The sequence below is a fragment of the Corylus avellana genome, chromosome 4, assembly GCF_965113065.1.
Source record: "Corylus avellana chromosome 4, dhCorAvel1.hap1.2, whole genome shotgun sequence".
Taxonomy (NCBI): Eukaryota; Viridiplantae; Streptophyta; class Magnoliopsida; order Fagales; family Betulaceae; genus Corylus; species Corylus avellana.
In genome coordinates this window covers 19,429,704-19,435,703 of record NC_142493.1, presented here as the reverse complement: position 1 = coordinate 19,435,703, position 6,000 = coordinate 19,429,704, and positions in this window count along the sequence as shown.

Here is a 6,000-nt window from a genome sequence, read left to right as displayed (position 1 = left end):
AATCCCCTATATATATATAAAATAAAAAGATTCGGCATAATTTTAAAACAAAGTAACATGGTTTCAAGAGCAACAAGCATGTTAGGTTGGTTGGTAGCATTGCAGCATTTTATTTATTGATTTTCATATAATTTTGCTCGGGATTTTTTTTTTTAATATTTTTAAGTCCGAAGTCCATGGTATACTAAAATTATTCCCCCACTCCACGCTTTCAAAAAGGAAGGAAGAAAGAAAGAATTATTCCCACAAACTTGAGCTTTAACTTTATTTAATTAGTAATAAATGAAATGATCAAAGTTGCTATGTTGGTTTAAAGAATCCATCATGCAATTTTTTTTTTTTTTTTTTTTTTTTGACATGTCTGTACAGGAGGGGGAGAAAAATTCGAACTAGTGACCTCCGCTTCATTAGGTGTAGTCCCTCTTAGGGACATCCATCATGCAATTTGATAGCTGATTTTAGTAAAAATTTCTTAAATTTTCCATATTACGTTATACATGAAACTTTACTTTCGTTGTTTTAGAAACTATTGGGTTAAGAGCAAGCGACATTATTTTAAGTAGAAGCCACCTTTCAGGTGAAATATTGGCTGGAAAGCAATTATGGCTTATGAGAAAGCTGAAATACTAGTATTTCTAGTTCATTTCTTTGATGTTTAGAGTAACCTATGCTACGGTTTCTTTGGTGTTCTCCTAATTCTACGTGGATAACGTTTTCTAAAAAATCAGAAAAAGAAAAATTACTCCATTGGTTCTCATATATATATATATATATATATATATATATATTAGAAAATAATATCCAGTGTGCATGCATAATAAGATAATTACGTACCTTTCAGAAGAGTAATTGTAATCAGATTTGATTTGATTACCATACTTATCTTTTAACCTTGCTTGCAGTTTTCTATTGTAAACGTCATCAAGAAATAAGAGTAAGATGTAGTCTTTGGACTATTTCCTAGACCTAGGTATCTAACACGGTGAACCACAGCCGCCTATGAATCCTTTATCTTCCACTTTTGTATTTCATTATGAGTCGTGTTTTCACCTAGAAGCATAAAAAGGGTAGGAAATCCTCTCTCCAGTTAATTAAAGGGCATCCTAAAATATTGGTGGGTCTTAAAGAACAACATTATAGAATCTCTAGCTAAAACCTAATAGAACCTATACATGTCAAACCTCCAACCTGAAAGGTTGAAAGCTTAAAACCACTTAATATATGTTGTACTACACATAAAAAGAATCTAGCTACAGCTGCCCAAATGAAATGAATTAGCTCTATAGCTAGGTAATGCCTGAAGCACTGAAAGTAGTAGTGGACCTGAGAATTCCAAAGTAATGAATGCACGATCAATTTTGTGTCTGTGGGAGATGGATGCAATAGCCCAAAAGGGGTGGTGGGTAGAACCCTTGATGGCAAACATGGACAAAAACAAAGATGATGACATGTTAAGGAAAGACGAGCTGAATTCATCCCAAAAGGGCCACAGTAGTACACAGACATTCATATAATATTACAAGGTAAAATGGCAGGGTGTGTGTCTGTGACAGCCACAGGCATGCTGCATCTTTCTATCACACCCTTTTCCTCTTGCCATTGAGTAGTTCTTGGTTGGTAATGTGGATCAAATTGGTGTCAAATCAAATGTCTTGTAAAGGATAAAAGAGGAGAAAATAATCCCATTCTTCCATATCCGGCCCCCTAGCTAGGAGATGGAGTTTCTGGATATTATTAATGTGAGAGGTTGGTACACCACCACCAAACGTACGAACGTCGGCCGTTCATATATTCTTGGTTTTTGGCTCGATCTCTGTGGACCAAACCAAACCAACTATCTTCAATGTTCTTTTAAGGATCTTATTGCATGTGAGGTGGATCTTCTCCACACCTGTCCATTGCCATTGATTATAAAGTATGCATGCTTTTGTGACATAATATATTCGGTACTATAGGAAATGGGAATATTAATTAATGGAAAAAACAAAGGATCCTGATCACCAAATTTGTTCTTCATTTTAGCTAAAAGTTTACCTTTTTTTCTATTTTATCTACGTAGCTACTTTTTCAAAGAACTTATATCCTACTCTCTATTAATTTTAGCTATTTACTTTTATTATTTTGTTTAAATATTCTTTTTCTAAGATTTTTTTATTATTATTAGGGAAAATTACAGTTTACCCCCTCAAAGTTGACAGCGTTTTTCAATTCGAACACCAAAGTTTCAATTTTTGCAATCCACCCCCCAAAGTTCCAAATTTTTGCAATTTGACCAATTTTATCCAAAACTTCCCATATTGCCCCTAATTTTTATTTTTATTTTTTTATAAAAAAATTTAAAAAAAAATTCGGGGTGGCTACGGGTCATCTGGTCATTTTTACACCCCCAAATTTGTTTTCGTTTTCATAAAAAACAATAAAAATAAAAATAAAAATCAAGGGCAATATGGGAATTTTGGGATGATATTGGTCGAATTGAAAAAAAAATTGGAACTTTGTGGGGTTGGATTGCAAAAATTGAAAATTTGATGTTCGAGTTGAAAAACGATGTCAACTTTGGGAGGGTAAACTGTAATTTTCCCTTATTATTATTTATTGAGAAGAGAGAATATTATTGAGCATTGTAAGAGTATTTCTAGCAGCTTCAACAAATTTTACTCACCAAAATAATTAAAAATACATTTTTCTCTATTTTAACTATTCAATTTTTTAAAGCACACTTAGCAACCTCATTATTTTAACTATCAACTTTCACTATTCTATTTAAATATTATTTTTCAAATACTTCTTTATATTTCTTGTTTACTTTTTCAAAGAATATGGAAGGAGAGAAAATTTATATTAGTTCTTATTGATTGTGTGAGTGAATAGTACTCACTAAAGATAGTGACTACTGTTCACTCACCATTTATTTTGGGTTAAAATTGTGAGGCTGAAAATTGAGGATTTTAGTCACATTTGCTAAATTGCCTTACCAAATAACAAAAAAATGGTTTTGGTGAGGCCGCAAGCAATGCTCTAACACTTCACCCAAAAAAATTGTCAAGTTGCTGACCTAGATGCAACTTCTTTTACTTTAATTTTAGCATCCCGACAAGCTAAAATAACATTTGACTAGTCCGATGAGAATGCTCTTAGTACATCTAGCTTTTTGTTTACAGAACAAACATGGTTAGCTTCAAATTTATCTTCAAGCTGTCTTTATTTAAAAGGAACAAGATGTAACACTCATACTCCTTTAATTTTTTGTTCACTATCCTCCTAGCATACAGAAAATAGTTTCAATCCCATTTTCACATTGGAGCTACATAGTGCATTTATTGTACTAAAAATAATTTTGCAGCAAAAACTCAATGTAGAAAGAACTAAAGAAAAGTATAGAAATGAGAACTGTATATTTCTATGTTGATCAACTTATATAAACAAGGCTTATTTATAGTACAATGAGGCAAGAAAGAATAGGAAATACAGAGAGAATGAAATGAGACAATTATTAATAATAAATATTACATAATAATATCAAACTATACAAGGAAAATAAATCAATTTATGATATAGTGTATGAATGACAAGGGATCTCACTAGTATAAGATTCTAATATTAGGCTAAATGGGAAAGTATCATAATAGATTCTGACATCCCCTTTCAAACTCAAGGTAACAAAAAAAAAAAAACTTTGAGATGGATGTGATTTGATGAATACATCAGCTAGCTGGTCAGTAGACGCAATAGGACAGAGGTAGAGAATTCTCTGCAATAGATGATGCACAAAATTACAGTCAATCTCAATGTGTTTAGAAAATCTGAATTGCACTTTGATTGTCAATTTGTCACAAATAAGGAATCTAGACGGCTAAAGAACACCTACCACCTGTAAAAGCCAACGTAACCAGAGAAGCTTGAAAGTGTTGACAACCAGACTATGGTACTCAACTTCAGTACTAGAGTGAGCAACATTAGATTGTTTCTTGTTGTGCTAATTAAGAAATGAAAGAATCACCCACTAGGAAAGAGTAGTCGTGTTGAAGCAACAGTTAGTCGGATCACTTGCCCAATCAAGTCGATAAATACACACGTAAGTTCGAAGATGAATTAAAGGAGAAAATGCAAACCATGAAATAGTGTTCCCTTCACGTAATGGAGGATACGACGAACAAGCAATGAATAGAGCAAAGTGCAGTCATAAACTAACTAACGAGATAAATTGCATAGGAAAATATCTTCAATTGTAATAGTAAGATAGGTGATACTATCAACTAACTATCTATAAAATTTAGCACCCTAAAATAACTCATTATTAGTGGCTCGAAGTTTTCCATTCATCTTAAGGGAACTATAAACAATTTTACTATCAATAAGTCTGTACCAAGCATATTTGGCCTTTTTCGAAGAGAGCTTACTTACTTCGCATGCTTAATCTCCCTTTTACACTTTCACTATAGCAATTCGCTCTACTGTTACTGTAGTGACACAAATAATCAACTAGGCTAAGATATGTTGGTTAGAGGGATTAATTGGATCTTTGGGTCACTAGGGATAGCTGGAGGATCATTTTGGGAAATTCGACTCTCTGGCCAAACACTTGTGTGGGGACACTCGCCTGTCAATAGTACACGAGCGCACATGTAAGGACCAGCCCAAGCGCATGTTGACCTTTGGTTAACCACTGGATATTACCCGAGTGTACGACTGCAACCCAAAAACCACTTGGTAAATAGTACGCGAACGCTCGGCACTATAGTACCGAGCGCTTGCTGCTCTGCAAGCATGCTCCTACAAAGCCCTCAACTTTTTCCCCCTATATATAACACCCCACACTCGACCCCTGAACCCTATTTAGCCTCTGTGCCCTCTAGAATTGCTACTTGAATGTTGTTGTAAGCCTTGAGTGATTACCTTAGTGTTCTTGAAGAATGCGGAGCTTCTTGAGGTTCTTGCTCTGTCAAGGTAATCATCTCTCTCTAAGTGTTTTTCCTTAGATATTGTGCTAGCTTTATAATAGTTTAGTTGTTGGTTTGAGCTTCTAGTTAGGTTGTTGTCTTTGATCTTGACTTAAGATTGGTTTAGCATTTCTTTCTTGTTGAACCTATTTTTTTATGCATGGAGATGTTGTTTCGGGTTAGGAAGTGTTAGAGACCATTTTGTAGCCTTAGGACTAGTTTAGGGAGGCTTAGGAGAACATTGGACCAAATGAGGTTCCACTTGAACCTCTTTGGCCGAACGCTCGACCTAGGGTCCGAGCACTCGCCTAGAAACGCTTCAGGGGAACGCCATCTTGGCCCGACGTTCTATAGCTCCTATTTCATGTTCTAGGTTCGTTTTAGCTTGGACTTAGGACTAATAGTAGGCTTTCCACATATTTGGAGAATCTAGACTCCTTGGAGGACTTTTCGGAGGATTTGTACGACCCCAGTGAGTACGAACTCACATAATGCTCGCTATTCCTTTTTCTGCATTGCACGACTATTTTGTATACCAAACATGCATGTTTATAACTCTCATGAAATATATTTTGCTGCATCATGAATTCTATCATTTGTGAAAATGTGCTACAAACAAGATAATGACGATGAAACTTGTAAAGACATGCATGTACAATACGGACAAGACTAATTGCATCATATGATATAATACACTGATACGTGCGGGATAACGGCCATGGGCTTACTATGCATGTTAACTCTATGGTCAAATGTGTGTAGATGTGATATATATGGGCCTTGGATCCAATTGTTATTTTGTGACCGACACAGCTTTAATGGACGGGTCACTACAGGACGTACATCATTAGTAGCATGTGCCACCCGAGGTCAAACTCGGTTAGGTTGCTAGTGTTATGGACGGTAGCCTACAATAGTCGGGGCACCAGCATTGTATTACAAATCCTTCAGGACAGCGCCTACCTTGCTGAGAATGGGTAATATCTCTAGTAGACCATACAGTTAAACTATTACTGATTCTCATGATTATAGCATGTACTATATCTATATTGCATTAATG